The 20374-nt window shown below is 38.9% G+C and overlaps 2 non-coding genes across 2 annotated transcripts; one reads left to right on the top strand and one right to left on the bottom strand.

Moving 5' to 3' along the window:
• Positions 1–11102: 11102 nt before the first annotated feature.
• LOC130978661 (small nucleolar RNA R71) lies at positions 11103–11210 on the top strand. The gene has a single exon (XR_009086281.1). It is a non-coding gene; the product is annotated as a small nucleolar RNA R71 (small nucleolar RNA).
• An 8413-nt stretch (positions 11211–19623) lies between these two features.
• On the bottom strand, positions 19624–19727 carry LOC130978279 (small nucleolar RNA R71). Its single transcript, XR_009085932.1, has one exon. It is a non-coding gene; the product is annotated as a small nucleolar RNA R71 (small nucleolar RNA).
• Between the last annotated feature and the right edge of the window lie 647 nt (positions 19728–20374).

The following is a 20374-nucleotide window of genomic DNA, read 5'->3' as shown; positions in this document are numbered from 1 at the left end:
TCTAGGGACACCAAACCTGCTGAAGATATGCTTCTGGAGGAACTTCAGCACGGTCTTAGTATCATTAGTGGGTGTTGTAATTGCTTCTACCCATTTAGATATATAGTCTACTGCCACCAGAATATAAGTGTTTGAGTATGATGGTGGGAAAGGCCCCATGAAGTCAATACCCCATACATCAAACAATTCAATCTCTAAGATCCCTTAGTGAGGCATGGTATAACTGTGAGGCAGGTTACCGACTCTCTGGCAACTATCACAGTTACGTACAAACTCTCAGAAATTTCTATAGAGAGTAGGCCAGTAGAAGCCAGATTGGAGAACCTTTGTGGCTGTTCGCTAACCTCCGAAATATCCTCCATATTATGATCCATGGCAATGCCATAGGATTTTCTGCGCCTTTTCTCTAAGCAAACATCTATGGATTATTCTGTCTGCACATCTGTTAAAGAGATATGGTTCATCCCACAAGTAGTACTTTACATCAGAAATCAATTTTTTCGTTTGCATCTTACTGTACTCCTTGGGCACGAATCTCACAGCTTTATAGTTTACAATGTCTGCAAACCATGGTACTTCCTGAATGGCAAAGAGTTGCTCATCCGGAAAGGTTTCTGAGATCTCAGTAGGAGGGAGGACGCTCCTACTACTGGTTCTATCCGGGACAGGTGATCAGCTACTTGGTTCTCTATCTCCTTTCTGTCTCTTGTTTCTATATCAAACTCTTGCAGAAGCAACACCCACCTTATGAGTCTGTATTTTGAATCCTGCTTTGTGAGGAGATATTTGAGAGCAGCATGGTCAGTGTACACAATCACTTTTGATCCTACTAAATAAGATCTGAACTTATCAATGGCATAAACCACCTTTTCTGTGGTTGTGTAATTCTTTTGTGCGTCATTTAAAAGACAGCTAGCATAATAAATGACATGCAGAAGCTTGTCATGCCTCTATCCCAATACTACACCAATGGCATGATCACTGGCATCACATATTAATTTGAATGGTAATGTCCAATTTGGTGCAGAAATGATTGGTGATGTGACCAACTTAGCTTTCAAAATCTCAAAAGCCTGCAAACACTCTGTGTCAAAGATAAATGGTGTATCAGCAGCTAGAAGATTGCTTAGAGGTTTTGCAATTTTTGAAAAATTCTTTATAAACCTCCTATAGAATCCTGCATGCCCCAGCAAGCTTCTGATTGCCTCAACATTAGCAGATGGTGGTAATTTTTCAATTACCTCCACTTTAGCTTGATCCATCTCTATCCCCTTGTTTGAAATTTTATTCCCAAGGATAATTCCTTCAGACACCATAAAGTGACATTTTTCCCAATTTAAAACCAAGTTAGTCTCTTGGTATATTTTGAGAACAAGTGCTAGATGATCAAGACAGGAGCTGAATGAGTCTCCAAATACTAATAAGTCATCCATGAAGACTTTCAGAAATTTCTCTACCATATCGGAGAAGATAGAGAGCATGCACCTCTGAAAGGTTGCAGGTACATTGCACAGACCAAATGGCATCCTTTTGTAGGAAAATACTCCAGATGGACATGTGAATGCGGTTTTCTCTTGGTCTTGAGGATCCACTGCAATTTGGTTGTAACCTGAGTAGCAGTCTAAAAAGCAGTAGTATTCATGACCTGCTAGTCTCTCTAGCATTTGGTTTATGAATGGTAAAGGAAAATGATCCTTTCTGGTGGCTGTGTTGAGCCTTCTGTAGTCAATACACATATGCCACCCTGTAATTGTTCTTGTAGGAACCAGTTCATTCTTTTCATTATGAACCACTGTCATGCCTCCCTTTTTGGGGACAACTTGGACAGGGCTCACCTAGGGGCTATCAAAAATAGGATAATTAATCCCAGCCTCTAGTAATTTAGTGACCTCTTTCTGCACCACCTCCTTCATGGCTAAATTCAGCCGCCTCTGTGGTTGAACCACTGGCTTGGCATCATCCTCTAATAGGATCTTGTGCATGTATCTGGCTGGGCTAATGCCCTTAAGATCACTTATGGACCACCCAAAAGCTGTCTTGTGTGTCCTTAGCACCTGAATTAGTGCTTCCTCTTCCTGTGGTTCTAAGGTAGAGCTTATGATCACTTCAAAAGTGTAATCTTCTCCCAGAAATACATATTTCAGGGATGGTAGTAGTGGTTTGAGCTCGGGTTTAGGAGGCTTCTCCTCTTCATGAGGAGTTATCAGAGGTTCTTCTATTTTCTCTGATTCCTCCAAATCAGGCTGAACATCTTTAAAGATGTCCTCTAGCTCTGATTCAAGACTCTCAATCATATTGACATCCTCCACCAGGGAGTCAATAATATCAATGCTCATGCAGTCTCTTGATGTGTCTGGATGCTGCATAGCTTTGACAGCATTCAACTTAAACTCATCCTCATTGACTCTCAGGGTTACTTCCCCTTTTTGGACGTCAATGAGAGTTCATCTAGTTGCTAGGAAAGGTCTTCCTAGAATGGGAGTTGCACTCTTGTGCTCCTTGATTTCTAGCACTACAAACTTAGTGGGAAAGGTGAATGGCCCAATCTTGACAATCATGTCCTCAGTTACGCCTGATGGCATTTTAATAGAGCCATCAGCAAGTTGGAGACATATCCAGGTTGGTTTAACTTCTTCAGTCAAACCAAGCTTTCTGATAGAGGATGCAGGTATTAGGTTGATACTCACCCCGAGATCACAAAGAGCTGTCTTGGTACAAGCACCCTCTAATGTGCATGGTATCAGAAAGCTTCCGGGATCTTTAAGCTTCTCTGGTAAGCTTTTTAAAATGACTGCACTGTATTCTTTGGTGAGGAAAACTTTTTCATTTTCTCTCCAATCCTTCTTATGACTTAAGATCTCTTTCATGAACTTAGCATAAGAAGGTATTTGCTCAAGTGCCTCTGCAAACGAAATCTTTATATCAAGAGTCCTGAGATAGTCTGCAAAGCGGGCAAATTGTTTATCCTGTTTCGCTTGACGGAGTTTCTGTGGATAAGGCATCTTGGCTTGGTATTTTTCAACTTTAGTTGCTGCAGATTTATTTCCTACAGAAGTGTTGGAGAAGTGTGCTTAGGAGGGTTGTTATCAGCACTTGCAGGTGCCTGATCCCTCATTGGCATTTGAACGCCAGAATTGGGTGCTGAATAGGCATTTAACGCCAGATTACCACCCTTTTCTGGCATTTGAACGCCAGAACTGGCATCTTTATTGGTGTTTAACGCCAGGTTGCTGCCCTTTTTTGGCGTTTGAATGCCAGAGTTGGCAGCTAAATGGGCGTTTAACGCTAGTTTTTTACCCTTTTCAGGCGTTTGAACGCTAGAATCATTCCTCACTGGGCTCTTACGGTCTTCAGAGGAATTTTGGGTAGTGAATTGGTCATCCTCTGTCATATGTTCTTTTCTTGGCTTCCTGCTGCTTTGATTTGAGACGTTCAATGTCTTTCCACTCTTTAAATGAATAGCTTGGCATTCTTCTATATTTGCTTGGATAATTGTTGTTTTGTCTGATTTAATTGTTTTTCCATATTCTGGTTAGCATCTTTGGTTTCTTGTAGCATCTCTTTAAATTCTGCTAGCTGTTTTGTTATAGAAAAGAGTTGTTGATTGAGTTCAGCAACTTGTTCTAGAGGACTAAGTTTAGTGGATACTTCCTTAGCTTCTTCTTTCATGGAGGACTCACTTCTTAAGTTCATATGCTAATTTTTAGCAACCGTATCTATGAGCTCTTGAGCCTCTTCAATTGTTTTTCTCATGTGTATAGATCCACTAGATGAGTGGTATAGAGATATCTAGGCCTTTTCTATAAGCCCATAGTAGAAGATGTCTAACTGCACCCATTCTGAAAATATTTCAGAGGGGCATTTCCTTAGCATCTCTCTATACCTTTCCCAGGCATCAGAAAGGAATTCATTATCCTCTTGTTTAAAGTCTTAGATGTCCAACCTTAACTGTGTTATCCTTTTTGGAGGGAAATATTGATTCAGGAATTTTTCTGATAACTGTTTCCATGTTTTTATGCTTGCTGTAGGTTGGTTATTTAACTACCTTTTGGCTTGATCTTTTACAGCAAATGGAAATAGTAATAATCTGTAGATATCCTAATCTACTTCCTTATCATGTATCGTGTCAGAAATCTGTAAGACCTGTGCCAGTAGGTTCTTCCTGTGGAAGACTAGAATACTGGTAATTTTGCTACAGCATGATAATGAGTTGGGGATTTAGCTCAAAATCACTGGTTTTGATGGGGGGTATACAGTTACTACTCCCATATAAATCAGTAGTGGGGTTACTATATGACCCCAGAGTTCTGATGGACTGTTCAGTTCCACTTAGGTCCATGATGGAGAAAGGAAGGTGATGTGAATTGTGAATAAAATTTTATTTTATTTTATTTTAATAAAATTTTTTTGGACCGAAATAAATAATAATAAAAAAATTGGAAACTAAAATAATTAATTATTTAAAAAGATTTAAAAAAATTTTATGAGGAGAAGGTGATTAGGAAGTTTTGAAAAAGATATGATTTTTAAAAAAAATTTAAAAGATATGATTTTAAAAATTTTGACCCCGAAGGGATTCGAAAATAATGAGTAAATAAGGAATATATATTTTTGAATTTAATGAGGAAAGAGAAAAACAGTAAAATAACACTAAACTTACAATTTTTAGATCAAAACAAATTAAACAAACAAGAAAAATCTAAATCTCAAGATGAACACCAAGAACACTTTGAAGATCAACATGAACACTGGTGCACGAAATTGTGATCAATACTTTTCAAAACATAAACAATCCTTAGTAATGGCTCCAAAGACTTGGTGCTCAATACCATGGCATAAACACAACTTCGCACAACTAACCAGCAAGTGCACTGGGTCGTCCAAGTAATAAACCTTACGCGAGTAAGGGTCGATCCCACGGAGATTGGTGGTATGAAGCAAGCTATGGTCACCTTGTAAATCTCAGTCAGGCAGACTCAAATGGGTATAGATGATGAATAAAGCATAAAGATAAAGATAGAGATACTTATGTATATCATTGGTGTGAGAGCTTCAGACAAGTGTATGAAGATGCATTCCCTTCCGTCTCTCTGCTTTCCTACTGTCTTCATCCAATCCTTCCTACTCCTTTCCATGGCAAGCTCGTGTAGGGTTTCACCATTGTCAGTGGCTACCTCCCATCCTCTCAGTGAAAATACGTTCCTGATGCTCTGTCACAGCATAGGCTAATCATCTGTCGGTTCTCGGTCCGGCCGGAATAGAATCCAGTGATTCTTTTGCGTCTGTCACTAACGCCCCGCCTTTCGGAGTTTGAAGCACGTCACAGTCATTCAATCATTGAATCCTACTCAGAATACCACAGACAAGGTTAGACCTTCCGGATTCTCTTGAATGCCGCCATCAGTTCTTGCCTATACCACGAAGACTCTGATCTCACGGAATGGCTGGCTCGTTTGTCAGGCGAGCACTCGGTTGTCAGGCGATCAACCATGCATCGTGTATCAGTAATCCAAGAGATATTCACTAAGCCTCGTATGCTTGTAGAACAAGAATGGTTGTCAGTCACCTTGTTCGTAGGTGAGAATGATGATGAGTGTCACGGATCATCACATTCATCAAGTTGAAGAACAAGTGATATCTTGGACAAAGAACAAGCGGAATTGAATAGAAGAACAATAGTAATTGCATTAATACTCGAGGTACAGCAGAGCTCCACACCTTAATCTATGGTGTGTAGAAACTCCACCGTTGAAAATACATAAGAACAAGGTCTAGGCATGGCCGTGAGGCCAGCCTCCCAAATGATCTAAGATAGCATAAAAATTAGAAGATAGCTACCAAGATTCGATCAAAATACAATAGTAAAAGGTCCTACTTATAGAAAACTAGTAGCCTAAGGTGTACAAAGATGAGTAAATGACATAAAAATCCAGTTCCGGGCCCACTTGGTGTGTGCTTGGGCTGAGCAATGAAGCATTTTCGTGTAGAGACTTTGTCTTGGAGTTAAACGCCAGCTTTTATGCCAGTTTGGGCGTTTAACTCCCATTTAGGTGCCAGTTCCGGCGTTTAACGCTGGAATTTCTGTAGGTGACTTTGAACGCCGGTTTGGGCCATCAAATCGTGGGCAAAGTATGGACTATCATATATTGCTGGAAAGCCCAGGATGTCTACTTTCCAACGCCGTTGAGAGCGCGCCAATTGGGCTTCTGTAGCTCCAGAAAATCCACTTCGAATGCAGGGAGGTCAGAATCCAACAGCATCTGCAGTCCTTTTCAGTCTCTGAATCAGATTTTTGCTCAGGTCCCTCAATTTCAGCCAGAAAATACCTGAAATCACAGAAAAACACACAAACTCATAGTAAAGCCCAGAAAAGTGAATTTTAACTAAAAACTAATAAAAATATACTAAGAACTCAACTAAAACTACCAAAAACATACTAAAAACAATGCCAAAAAGTATACAAATTATCCGCTCATCACAACACCAAACTTAAATTGTTGCTTGTCCCCAAGCAACTGAAAATCAAATAAGATAAAAAGAAGAGAATATGCAATGAACTCCAAAAACATCTATGAAGATCAGTATTAATTAGATGAGCGGGGCTTTTACTTTTTGTCTCTGAATAGTTTTGGCATCTCACTCTATCCTTTGAAATTCAGAATGATTGGCTTCTTTAGGAACTCAGAATCCAGATAGTGTTATTGATTCTCCTAGTTAAGTATGATGATTCTTGAACACAGCTACTTTATTGAGTCTTGGCTGTGGCCCAAAGCACTCTGTCTTCCAGTATTACCACCGGATACATACATGCCACAGACACATAATTGGGTGAACCTTTTCAGATTGTGACTCAGCTTTGCTAAAGTCCCCAATTAGAGGTGTCCAGGGTTCTTAAGCACACTCTTATTGCCTTGGATCACAACTTTATTTCTGTCTTTTTCTCTTTTTTTTTTCGGTTTCTCTTTTTTTTTCTTTTTTTTTTCGCTTGCTTTCTTTTTTTTTTTTTTTGTATTCACTGCTTTTTCTTGCTTCAAGAATCATTTTATGATTTTTCAGATCCTCAGTAACATGTCTCATTTTTCATCATTCTTTCAAGAGCCAATATTCATGAACCACAAATTCAAAAGACATATGCACTGTTCAAGCATACATTCAGAGAACAAAAGTGTTGCCACCACATCAATATAATTAAACTGTTATAAAATTTAAAATTCATGCAATTCTTCTCCTTTTCAATTAAGCACGTTTTTAATTAAGAGAGGTGATGGATTCATAGGACATTCATAACTTTAAGGCATAGACACTAAGACACTAATGATCACAAGACACAAACATGGACAAACATAAAGCATAAAATTCGAAAAACAGAAGAATAAGGAACAAGGAAATCAAGGAACGGGTCCACCTCAGTGATGGCGGCTCTTCCTTCCTCTTGAAGGTCCTATGGAGTGCTTGAGCTCCTCAATGTCTCTTCCTTGCCTTTGTTGCTCCTCTCTCATGATTCTTTGATCTTCTCTAATTTCATGGAGGAGAATGGAGTGTTCTTGGTGCTCCACCCTTAGTTGTCCCATATTGGAACTTAACTCTCCTAGGGAGGTGTTTAGTTGCTCCCAATAGTTTTGTGGAGGAAAGTGCATCCCTTGAGGTATCTCAGGGATCTCATGATGAGAGGGGTCTCTTGTGTGCTCCATCCTTTTCTTGGTAATGGGCTTATCCTCCTCAATGGGGATGTCTCCCTCTATGTCAACTCCAACTGAATAACAGAGGTGACAAATGAGATGAGGAAAGGCTAACCTTGCTAAGGTAGAAGACTTGTCCGCCACCTTATAGAGTTCTTGGGCTATAACCTCATGAACTTCCACTTCTTCTCCATTCATGATGCTATGGATCATGATGGCTCGGTCTAAAGTAACTTCGGACCGGTTACTAGTTGGAATGATTGAGCGTTGTATAAACTCCAACCATCCTCTAGCCACGGGTTTGAGGTCATGCCTTCTCAATTGAACCGGCTTGCCTCTTGAATCTCTCTTCCATTGTGCGCCCTCTTCACATATGATTGTGAGGACTTGGTCCAACCTTTGATCAAAGTTGACCCTTCTAGTGTAAGGATGTTCATCTCCTTGCATCATAGGCAAGTTGAACGCTACCCTCACACTTTCCGGACTAAAATCCAAGTATTTCCGCCGAACCATAGTAAGATGATTCTTTGGATCCGGGTTCACACTTTGATCATGGTTCTTGGTGATCCATGCATTGGCATAGAACTCTTGAACCATCAAGATTCCGACTTGTTGAATGGGGTTGGTGAGCACTTCCCAACCTCTTCTTCGGATCTCATGGTGGATCTCCAGATATTCACCCTTTTTGAGTGAAAAGGGAACCTCGGGGATCACCTTCTTCAAGGCCACAACTTCATAGAAGTGGTCTTGATGCACCCTTGAGATGAACCTATCCATCTCCCATGACTCGGAGGTGGAAGCTTTTGCCTTCCCTTTCCTCTTTCTAGAGGTTTCTCCGGCCTTGGATGCCATAAATGGTTATGGAAAAACGAAAAAGCAACGCTTTTACCACACCAAACTTAAAATGTTTGCTCGTCCTCGAGCAAAAGAAGAAGAAAGAAGAGAGTAGAAGAAGAAGAAATGAGGAAGAGGGAGGTGGTGGTGTATTCGGCCAAAGAGGAGAAGAGAAGGTGTTTAGGTTGTGTGAAAATGAAGGAGTGAAGAAGGGTTTATATAGGAGAGGGGGGGATGGGGTTCGGCCATTTAAGGGTGGGTTTGGGTGGGAAAGTGGTTTGAATTTGAATGGTGAGGTAGGTGGGGATTTATGAAGGATGGATGTGAGTGGTGAAGAGAAAAATGGGATTTGATAGGTGAGGGGTTTTTGGGGAAGAGGTGTTGAGGTGATTGGTGAATGGGGGAAGAGGAGAGAGAGTGGTGGTGGGGTTGGTGGGGATTCTGTGGGGTCCACAGATCCTGTGGTGTCAAGAAAAGTCATCCCTACACCAAATGGCAACAAAATTCACGTTTTGAGCCATTTCTGGCGTTAAACGCCGGGCTGATGCCCATTCCTGGCGTTTAACGCCAAGTTTTTGCCCTTTCCTGGCATTTAACGCCAGTCTGGTGCCCCTTTCTGGCGTTAAACGCCCAGAATGGTCCCAGACTGGGCGTTAAACGCCCAACTGCTAGGCTTACTGGCGTTTGAACGCCAGCAGCATCTTCCTCCAGGGTGTGCTGTTTTTCTTCCTGTTTTTCATTCTGTTTTTGCTTTTTCAATTAATTTTTTGTGACTTCTCATGATCATCAACCTACAAAATAACAAAAAATAACAAAGGAAAATATATAAACTGTAACATTGGGTTGCCTCCCAACAAGCGCTTCTTTAATGTCAGTAGCTTGACAGAGGGCTCTCATGGAGCTTCACAGATACTCAGAGCAATGTTGGAACCTCCCAACACCAAACTTAGAGTTTGAATGTGGGGGTTCAACACCAAACTTAGAGTTTGGTTGTGGCCTCCCAACACCAAACTTAGAGTTTGACTGTGGGGGCTCTGTTTGTCTCTGATTTGAGAGAAGCTCTTCAGGCTTCCTCTCCATGGTGAAAGAGGGATATCCTTGAGCCTTAAACACAAAGGATTCTTCATTCACTTGAATGAACAGTTCACCTCTATCAACATCAATCACAGCCTTTGCTGTGGCTAGGAAGGGTCTGCCAAGGATGATGGATTCATCCATGCACTTCCCAGTCTCTAGGACTATGAAATCAGTAGGGATGTAATGGTCTTCAATCTTAACCAAAACATTCTCTACAAGTCCATGAGCTTGTTTTCTTGAGTTGTCTGCCATCTCTAATGAGATTCTTGCAGCTTGTACCTCAAAGATCCCTAGCTTCTCCATCACTGAGAGAGGCATGAGGTTTACACTTGACCCTAAGTCACACAGAGCCTTCTTGAAGGTCATGGTGCCTATGGTACAAGGTATGGAAAACTTCCCAGGATCTTGTCTCTTTTGAGGTAGTTTCTGCCTAGACAAGTCATCCAGTTCTTTGGTGAGTAAAGGAGGTTCATTCTCCCAAGTCTCATTTCCATATAACTTGTCATTTAGCTTCATGATTGCTCCAAGGTATTTAGCAACTTGCTCTTCAGTGACATACTCATCCTCTTCAGAGGAAGAATACTCATCAGAGCTCGTGAAAGGCAGAAGTAAGTCCAATGGAATCTCTATGGTCTCATTTTGAACCTCAGATTCCCATGGTTCCTCATTAGGGAACTCTGTGGAGGCTAGTGCACGCCCATTGAGGTCTTCCTCAGTGGCGTTCACTTCCTCTTCCTCCTCTCTAAATTCGGCCATGTTGATGGCCTTGCACTCTCCTTTTGGATTTTCTTCTGTATTTCTTGGGAGAGTACTTGGAGGGAGTTCAGTAACTTTCTTGCTCAGCTGTCCCACTTGTGCCTCCAAATTTCTAATGGAGGATCTTGTTTCATTCATGAAACTTTGAGTGGTTTTGATTAGATCAGAGACCATGGTTGCCAAGTCAGAGGGGTTCTGCTTAGGATTCTCTGTCTGTTGCTGAGAAGATGATGGAAAAGGTTTGCCATTGCTAAACCTGTTTCTTCCACCATTATTATTGAAACCTTGTTGAGGTCTCTCTTGATTCTTCCATGAGAGATTTGGGTGATTTCTCCATGAAGAATTATAGGTGTTTCCATAGGGTTCTCCTAGGTAATTCACCTCTTCCATTGAAGGGTTCTCAGGATCATAAGCTTCTTCCTCAGATGAAGCATCCTTAGTACTGCTTGGTGCATTTTGCATTCCAGACAGACTTTGAGAAATCAAGTTGACTTGTTGAGTCAATATTTTATTCTGAGCCAAAATGGCATTCAGAGTATCAATCTCAAGAACTCCTTTCTTCTGACTTGTCCCATTATTCACAGGATTCCTTTCAGAAGTGTACATGAATTGGTTATTTGCAACCATTTCAATTAGCTCTTGAGCCTCTGTAGGCGTCTTCTTCAGATGAAGAGATCCTCCAGCAGAGCTATCCAAGGACATCTTGGACAGTTCAGAGAGACCATCATAGAAAATACCTATGATGCTCCATTCAGAAAGCATGTCAGAAGGACATTTTCTGATTAATTGTTTGTATCTTTCCCAAGCTTCATAGAGGGATTCTCCATCCTTCTGTCTGAAGGTTTGGACTTCCACTCTAAGCTTACTCCATCTTTGAGGTGGAAAGAACTTTGCCAAGAAGGCATTGACTAGCTTTTCCCAAGAGTCCAGGTTTTCTTTAGGTTGAGAGTCCAACCATATCCTAGCTCTGTCTCTTACAGCAAAAGGGAATAGCATCAGTCTATAGACCTCAGGGTCAACCCCATTGGTCTTGACTGTGTCACAGATTTGCAAGAATTCAGCTAAGAACTGATGAGGATCTTCCATTGGAAGTCCATGGAACTTGCAATTCTGTTGCATTAGAGAAACTAATTGAGGCTTAAGCTCAAAGTTGTTTGCTCCAATGGCAGGGATAGAGATGCTTCTCCCATAAAAATCAGGAGTAGGTGCAGTAAAGTCACCCAGCACCTTCCTTGCAGTGTTTGCATTGTTGTTGTTTTCGGCTGCCATGTCTTCTTCTTCTTTGAAGAATTCGGTCAGGTCCTCTAAAGAGAGTTGTGCTTTGACTCCTCTTAGCTTTCTCTTCAAGGTCCTCTCGGGTTCAGGATCAGCTTCAACAAGAATGCCTTTGTCTCTGCTCCTGCTCATATGAAAGAGAAGAGAACAAGAAAATATGGAATCCTCTATGTCACAGTATAGAGATTCCTTGAGGTGTCAGAGGAAAAGAAAAAATAGAAGAAAGAGGTGGGAGAATTCGAACTTGATCAGATAGAGTTCGAATTGTGCACTAAGAAGGAATGATACTCCATAAATAGAAGGATGTGAGAAGAGGGGAAGAAGAATTTTCGAAAATTAATTAAAAAGATGTCAAAAACATTTTGAAAAAGTTGATTGATAATTTTCGAAAACTCAAAGTGGAAAAGAAATCAAGTGATTTTTGAAAAAAAGATTTTGAAATTAGACATTAAAAAGATTTGATTGAAAACTTATTTTGAAATAGATGTGATTGAAAAGATATGATTTGAAAACAATTTTAAAAGATATGATTTGAAAACAATTTGAGAAGATATGATTTGAAAACAATTTGAAAAAGATTTGATAAAAAAAATTAATGACTTACCTAACAAGAAAAGATATGATTTAGACATAAAACCTTTCTCAACAGAAAAGGCAAAAAATGTTCAATCAAATCATTAATTGCTAGTAAGTATCTTTGAAAAAGGAAAGAAATTGATTTTGAAAACATTTGATTGAAAAGATTTGATTTGAAAAAGATTTGATTTTGAAAAACTTTAAAAAAAATTGATTTGAAAACAAAATCTTCCCCCTTTAGCCATCCTGGCGTTAAACGCCCAGAATGGTGCACATTCTGGCGTTTAACGCCCAAAATGCACCCTTTTTGGGCGTTAAACGCCCAACCAGGTACCCTGGCTAGCGTTTAAATGCCAGTCTGTCTTCTTCACTGGGCATTTTTGAATGCCCAGCTTTTTCTGTATAATTCCTCTGCAGTATGTTCTGAATCTTCAATTCTCTGTATTATTGACTTGAAAAGACACAAATTGAAAATATTTTTGGATTTTTAATAATAAGGAATAATCAAAATGTAACTAAAATCAAATAACAATGCATGCAAAACACCAAACTTAGCAGTTTGTATACTACTGACACTATCCAAATGCACATGATAAACAACAAGACACTCAAGTCAATTAGAATTTAAGGATCAAAACATGGAAATCATCAAGAACAACTTGAAGATTAATGAAAACACATGCATGAATTCGAAAAATGCAAGAAGAACAAAACCATGCAATTGTCACCAAACTTAAAATGAGACACTAGACTCAAGCAAGAAATATTTTTGGATTTTATAATTTTAAAATTTTTTTGTATTTTTCGAAAATTAAGTGGAAACATCAAAATTCTTAATGAGAATTCCAGGAATCAGTGCAATGCTAGTCTAAGACTCCGGTCCAGGAATTAGACATGGCTTCACAGCCAGCCAAGCTTTCAAAGAAAACTTTGGTCCAAAACACTAGACATGGCCAAAGGCCAGCCAAGCCTTAGCAAATCATTGCTCCAAGAAGCAAGATTGATGAAGATCAAGCTCTTGTGATGATAAGTTGAAACCTCGGTCCAATGAAATTAGACATGGCTTCTCAGCCAGCCAGATTTCAACAAATCATCATGAAACTCTAGAATCCATCTTCAAGAATTTCGAAAAAAAAAAATAAATGCCTAATCTAAGCAACAAGATGAACCGTCAGTTGTCCATACACAAGAACAATCCCCGGCAACGGCGCCAAAAACTTGGTGCACGAAATTGTGATCAATACTTTTCAAAACATAAACAATCCCTAGTAATGGCTCCAAAGACTTGGTGCTCAATACCATGGCATAAACACAACTTCGCACAACTAACCAGCAAGTGCACTGGGTCGTCCAAGTAATAAACCTTACGCGAGTAAGGGTCGATCCCACGGAGATTGGTGGTATGAAGCAAGCTATGGTCACCTTGTAAATCTCAGTCAGGCAGACTCAAATGGGTATAGATGATGAATAAAGCATAAAGAAAGATAGAGATACTTATGTATATCATTGGTGTGAGAGCTTCAGACAAGTGTATGAAGATGCATTCCCTTCCGTCTCTCTGCTTTCCTACTGTCTTCATCCAATCCTTCCTACTCCTTTCCATGGCAAGCTCGTGTAGGGTTTCACCATTGTCAGTGGCTACCTCCATCCTCTCAGTGAAAATACGTTCCTGATGCTCTGTCACAGCATAGGCTAATCATCTGTCGGTTCTCGGTCCGGCCGGAATAGAATCCAGTGATTCTTTTGCGTCTGTCACTAACGCCCCGCCTTTCGGAGTTTGAAGCACGTCACAGTCATTCAATCATTGAATCCTACTCAGAATACCACAGACAAGGTTAGACCTTCCGGATTCTCTTGAATGCCGCCATCAGTTCTTGCCTAACCACGAAGACTCTGATCTCACGGAATGGCTGGCTCGTTTGTCAGGCGAGCACTCGGTTGTCAGGCGATCAACCATGCATCGTGTATCAGTAATCCAAGAGATATTCACTAAGCCTCGTATGCTTGTAGAACAAGAATGGTTGTCAGTCACCTTGTTCATAGGTGAGAATGATGATGAGTGTCACGGATCATCACATTCATCAAGTTGAAGAACAAGTGATATCTTGGACAAAGAACAAGCGGAATTGAATAGAAGAACAATAGTAGTTGCATTAATACTCGAGGTACAGCAGAGCTCCACACCTTAATCTATGGTGTGTAGAAACTCCACCGTTGAAAATACATAAGAACAAGGTCTAGGCATGGCCGTGAGGCCAGCCTCCCAAATGATCTAAGATAGCATAAAAATTAGAAGATAGCTACCAAGATTCGATCAAAATACAATAGTAAAAGGTCCTACTTATAGAAAACTAGTAGCCTAAGGTGTACAAAGATGAGTAAATGACATAAAAATCCACTTCCGGGCCCACTTGGTGTGTGCTTGGGCTGAGCAATGAAGCATTTTCGTGTAGAGACTTTGTCTTGGAGTTAAACGCCAGCTTTTATGCCAGTTTGGGCGTTTAACTCCCATTTAGGTGCCAGTTCCGGCGTTTAACGCTGGAATTTCTGTAGGTGACTTTGAACGCCGGTTTGGGCCATCAAATCTTGGGCAAAGTATGGACTATCATATATTGCTGGAAAGCCCAGGATGTCTACTTTCCAACGCCGTTGAGAGCGCGCCAATTGGGCTTCTGTAGCTCTAGAAAATCCACTTCGAATGCAGGGAGGTCAGAATCCAACAGCATCTGCAGTCCTTTTCAGTCTCTGAATCAGATTTTTGCTCAGGTCCCTCAATTTCAGCCAGAAAATACCTGAAATCACAGAAAAACACACAAACTCATAGTAAAGCCCAGAAAAGTGAATTTTAACTAAAAACTAATAAAAATATACTAAGAACTCAACTAAAACTACCAAAAACATACTAAAAACAATGCCAAAAAGTATACAAATTATCCGCTCATCAAACACCAAGAATAAATTTTGAAAATTTTTAAGAAAATAAAAACACAGAAGACACCAAACTTAAAAATTTTTATACTTTGGACACTGATAATTCAAAAATGTATAAGATAACAAGCAACAAAAGATACCAAACAAGAACAATTTGAAGATCAAGAAAGAACTAAGAACATATAATTAAAAATATGAAGGAAAACAAAAAACATGCAAATCACACCAAACATAAAACATGAACTAAACTCACAGAAAAATCCAAATTTAATAATGAAAAATAAGATTTTTGAAATATTTTTAAAAAGAAAAAAAAATAGAAGATGCAACTCTAGTGACCCTAAACCAAAAAAAGATAAAAATTTTCCTAATCTAAGTAACAGGATGAACCGTCAGTTGTCCAAACTCGAACAATCCCAGGCAACGGCGCCAAAAAACTTGGTGCGCGGAATTGCAATCATACTTTTGCAACTCTGCACACATAACCAGCAAGTGCACTGGGTCGTCCAAGTAATACCTTACGTGAGTAAGGGTCGATCCCACGGAGATTGCCGACTGATGAGCGGATAATTTAAACGCTTTTTGGCATTGTTTTTAGGTAGTTTTTAGTAAGTTCAATCTACTTTTAGGGATGTTTTCATTAGTTTTTATGTTAAATTCATATTTCTGGACTTTACTATGAGTTTGTGTGTTTTTCTGTAATTTCAGGTAATTTCTGGCTGAAATTAAGGGACTTGAGCAAAACTCTGAAAAAGGCTGACAAAAGGACTGCTGATGCTGTTGGAATCTGACCTCTCTTCACTCAAAATGGATTTTATGGAGCTACAGAACTCTAAATGGCGCGCTCTCAAAGGCGTTGGAAAGTAGACATCCAGAGCTTTCCAGCAATATATAATAGTTCATACTTTATTCGGGAATTGATGACGTAAACTGGCGCTCAACGCCAGTTCCATGCTGCATTCTGGAGTCAAACGCCAGAAACACGTCACGAACCAGAGTTGAACGCCCAAAACACGTTACAACTTGGCGTTCAACTCCAAGATAAGCCTCAGCTCGTGTAACATTCAAGATCAGCCCAAGCATACACCAAGTGGGCCCCGGAAGTGAATTTATGCATCAATTACTTACTCATGTAAACCCTAGTAGCTAGTTTAGTATAAATAGAATATTTTACTATTGTATTCAGTGTCTTTTGACCACGTTTCATCTTTGGTCTCAGTTTTGTTTTATTCTTCATCTTAGGAGGCCATTGATCACGTTTTGGGGGCTGGCCATTCGGCCATGCCTGAACCTTTCACTTATGTATTTTCAACGGTGGAGTTTCTACACACCATAGATTAAGGGTGTGGAGCTCTGCTGTACCTCAAGTTTCAATACAATTACTATTATTTTCTATTCAATTCTCTTTTATTCTTATTCCAAGATATACGTTGCACTTCAACTTGATGAATGTGATGATCTGTGACACTCATCATCATTCTCACCTATGAACGCGCGTGACTAACAACCACTTCCGTTCTACCTTAGGCCGGCGCATATCTCTTAGATTTCCCAACAGAATTTTCGTGGTATAAGCTAGATAGACGGCGGCATTCATGGGAATCCGGAAAGTCTAACCTTGTCTGTGGTATTCCGAGTAGGATTCTGGGAATCCGGAAAGTCTAACCTTGTCTGTGGTATTCCGAGTAGGATTCAGGGATTGAATGACTGTGACGAGCTTCAAACTCCTGAAGGCTGCGCGTTAGTGACAGACGCAAAAGAATCAAGGGATTCTACTCCAACCTGATTGAGAACCGACAGATGATTAGCCGTGCTGTGACAGAGCATAGGACCATTTTCACTGAGAGGATGGGATGTAGCCATTGACAACGGTGATGCCCTACATACAGCTTGCCATGAAAAGGAGTAAGAAGGATTGGATGAATGTAATAAGAAAGTAGAGATTCGAGAGGAGCACAGCATCTCCGTATGCCTATCTGAAATTCCCACCATGGAATTATATGAGTAACTATTTACTATTTTATTTTCTGTTTATTATTTATTTTCGAAATTATCATAAACCATTTAATCTGCCTAACTGAGATTTACAAGGTGACCATAGCTTGCTTCATACCAACAATCTCTGTGGGATCGACCCTTACTCACGTAAGGTATTACTTGGATGACCCAGTACACTTGCTGATTAAGTTGAACGGAGTTATGATCACACGTGCCATTACCAGGGATTATTAAGATCCCAATTCATCATACCATGATCTCTTTGGGGTATTTCTGATAGAGCCAATATTTAAATTTCATACAAGTACAAAGAGACCAACTTTGAGGATTACAATTTCGTCCACCAAGTTTTTGGCGCCGTTGCCGGGGATTGTTTCGAGTTGGAAAAGAATGAATCACAATTTCGTCCACCAAGTTTTTGGCGCCGTTGCCGGGGATTGTTCGAGTATGGACAGCTGACGGTTCATCTTGTTGCTCAGATTAGGTAATTTTCTTTTCAAAAAGTTTTCAAAAATTTTTCAAAATTTTTCTTTATTTTCGTTTTTTTAAGAACATTTTCGAAAAAAATATAATAAAAATACAAAAAAATCATAAAATCATAAAAATAAAAAATATTTTGTGTTTCTTGTTTGAGTCTTGAGTCAACTTTTAAGTTTGGTGTCAATTGCATGCTTTAAAAATTTTTCTTGCATTTTTCAAAAATTCATGCATTCATGGTGTTCTTCATGATCTTCAAGTTGTTCTTGACAAGTCTTCTTATTTGATCTTGATGTTTTCTTGTTTTGTGTTGTTTGTTGTTTTCATATGCATTTTTCGTTTGTTAGAGTCCATGCATTAAAGATTTCTAAGTTTGGTGTCTTGCATGTTTTCTTTGCATCAAAAATTTTTTTTCAAAATTATGTTCTTGATGTTCATCATGATCTTCAAAGTGTTCTTGGTGTTCATCTTGACATTCATATTGTTCTTGCATGCATTAAGTGTTTTGATCCAAAATTTTCATGTTTTGGGTCATTTTTATGTTTTTCTCTTTCATCATTAAAAATTCAAAAATAAAAAAAATATATTTCCCTTTTTTCTCTCCAAATTTTTGAAATTTTGGGTTGACTTGGTCAAAAATTTTTAAAATTAGTTGTTTCTTACAAGTCAAAATTTTAATTTTAAAAATCTTATCTTTCTAAAATATTTTTCAAAAAATCACATCTTTTTCATTTTTTTTTCTATTTTCGAAAAATTCCAAAAAAAAAATCTTTTTCTTATCTTTATATCAATTTTTCGAAATTATGCTAACAAGTAACGTGATTGATTCAAAAATTTGAAGTTTGTTACTTTCTTGTTAAGAAAGGTTCAATCTTTAAAATCTAGAATCTTATCTTTTTAAGTTTCTTGTTAGTTAAGTAATTAATTTTAATTTTAATTTTAAATCTTTTTCAACCATATCTTATCTATCTTATCTTTTTATCTTATCTTTTTATCATATCTTTTTCAAAATTTTATCTTTTTCAAATTTTGATTTCAAAATATCCTATCTTATCTTATCTTCTTATATTTTCAAATTTGATTTTAATATCTTTTTAAACTAACTATTTGACTTTTTGTTTCTTATCTTTTTCAAAACCAACTAACTATCTATCCCTTTCTAATTTTCGAAAATACCTCTCTCTTTTTCAAAAATTCTTTTTAATTGGTCTAAATTTTAATTTTAATCATATCTTATCTTTAATTTTCGAAAATCACTAACCATTTTTTCAAAATTATTTTCGAAATTCTCTATCTCCCCTTCTTCTATTTATTTATTTATTTACTAAGACTTCTCTTCACCTCTCTTCATCTCAAATCACTACCTCTATCCTTACCCATTCTTCTTCACTCCTATTCCCTTTCTCCTTCTACTAACATAAAGGAATCTCTATACTGTGACATAGAGGATTCCTCTTTCTTTTCTTGTTCTCTTCTTCCCTATATGAGCAGGAACAAGGAAAAATGCATTCTTGTTGAAGCTGATCCTGAACCTGAAAGGACTCTGAAGAGAAAATTAAGAGAAGCTAAATTACAACAATTCAGAGACAACCTTTCTGAAATTTTTGAACAAGAAAAGGAGATGGCAGCCGAACCCAACAACAATAATGCAAGGAGGATGCTTGGTGACTTCACAAAACCAACGTCCAAATTTGATGGAAGAAGCATCTCCATTCCTGCCATTGGAGCCAACAATTTTGAGCTTAAGCCTCAACTAGTTGCTCTAATGCAACAGAACTGCAAGTTTCATGGACTTCCATCTTAAGATCCTTACCAGTTTTTAACTGAGTTCTTGTAGATTTGTGAGACTGTTAAGACGAATGGAGTAGATCCTGAAGTCTACAGGCTCATGCTTTTCCTTTTTGCTGTAAGAGACAGAGCTAGAACATGGTTGGACTCACAACCTAAAGATAGCCTAGACTCCTGGGATAAGCTGGTCACAACCTTCTTGGATAAATTCTTTCCTCCTCAAAAGCTGAGCAAGCTTAGAGTGGATGTTCAGACCTTCAAGCAAAAAGATGGTGAATACCTCTATGAAGCTTGGGAAAGATACAAGCAGATGACCAAAAAGTGTCCTTCTGACATGTTTTCAGAATGGACCATATTAGATATATTCTATTATGGTCTATCTGAATTTTCCAAGATGTCATTGGACCATTCTGCAGGTGGATCTATTCACCTAAAGAAAACGCATGAAGAGGCTCAAGAACTTATTGACATGGTTGCAAATAACCAATTCATGTACACTTCTGAGAGGAATTCCGTGAATAGTGGGACGCCTCAAAGGAAGGGAGTTCTTGAAATTGATACTCTGAATGCCATATTGGCTCAGAACAAAGTGTTGACTCAGCAAGTCAACATGATCTCTCAAAGTCTGAATGGATGGCAAAATGCATCCAACAGTACTAAAGAGGTAGCTTCTGAAGAAGCTTATGATCCTGAGAACCCTGCAATGGCAGAGGTTAATTACATGGGTGAACCTTATGGAAACATCTATAACTCATCATGGAGAAATCATCCAAATTTTTCTTGGAAGGATCAACAAAAGCCTCAACAAGGCTTTAACAATGGTGGAAGAAATAGGATCAGTAATAGCAAGCCTTTTCCATCATCTTCTTAGCAACAGACAGAGAATTCTGAACAAAGCCCTTCTAATTTAGCAAATTTAGTTTCTGATCTGTCAAAAGCCACTTTAAGTTTCATGAGTGAAACAAGGTCCTCCATTAGAAATT

The sequence above is a fragment of the Arachis stenosperma genome, chromosome 4 (assembly GCF_014773155.1).
Source record: "Arachis stenosperma cultivar V10309 chromosome 4, arast.V10309.gnm1.PFL2, whole genome shotgun sequence".
NCBI classification, from domain to species: Eukaryota; Viridiplantae; Streptophyta; class Magnoliopsida; order Fabales; family Fabaceae; genus Arachis; species Arachis stenosperma.
The sequence above is the reverse complement of the archived record's forward strand: the minus strand, read 5'-3'. Positions and strand labels throughout refer to the sequence as shown.